We start from the raw sequence: 955 nt of genomic DNA on the forward strand, positions 1-955 counted from the left end.
TTCATGCGCCAGGGCCTCCTGCAGATAATTCACTTTGGTTTATTGCGCTATCTCTAATAGCGCCCGAGATATCAACAGATATATATTGGATTTTTCCCTGACCCTGAGTGTCCGGCCCCATGAGACTGCGGTTTTCTCGGCCCCTGGTGGTCCGAGGTCGTTCCCGCTGCACACATTCATGCGCCAGGGCCTCCTGCAGATAATTCACAATGGTTTATTGCGCTATCTCTAATAGCACCCGAGATATCACCAGATATATATTGGATTTTGTCCTGACCCTGAGTGTCCGGCCCCATGAGACTGTGGTTTTCTCGGCCCCTGGTGGTCGGAGGTTGTTCCCGCTGCACACATTCATGCGCCAGGGCCTCCTACAGACAATGCACATTGATTTATTGCTCTATCTGTAATAGCACCCAAGATATCACCAGATATATATTGGATTTTTCCCTGACCCTGAGTGTCCGGCCCCATGAGACTGTGGTTTCCTCGGCCTCTGGTGGTCCGAGGTCGTTCCCGCTGCACAGATTCATGCGCCAGGGCCTCCTACAGACAATGCACTTTGAGTTATTGCGCTATCTCTAATAGCACCCGAGATATCACCAGATATATATTGGATTTTTCCCAGACCCTGAGTGTCCGGCCGCATGAGACTGTAGTTTTATCGGCCCCTGGTGGTCCGAGGTCGTTCCCGCTGCACAGTTTCATGCGCCAGGGCCTCCTACAGACAATGCACTTTGATTTATTGCGCTATCTGTAATAGCACCCGAGATATCACCACATATATATTGGATTTTTCGCTGACCCAGAGTGTCCGGCCCCATGAGACGGTGGTTTTCTCGGCCCCTGGTGGTCCGAGGTCGTTCGCGCTGCACAGCTTCAGGCGCCAGGGCCTCCTGCAGATGACTCACATTGGTTTATTGCGCTATCTCTAATAGCACCCGAGATATCACCAGAT

Source organism: Nomia melanderi, unplaced genomic scaffold (genome assembly GCF_051020985.1).
Source record: "Nomia melanderi isolate GNS246 unplaced genomic scaffold, iyNomMela1 scaffold0014, whole genome shotgun sequence".
NCBI lineage: Eukaryota > Metazoa > Arthropoda > Insecta > Hymenoptera > Halictidae > Nomia > Nomia melanderi.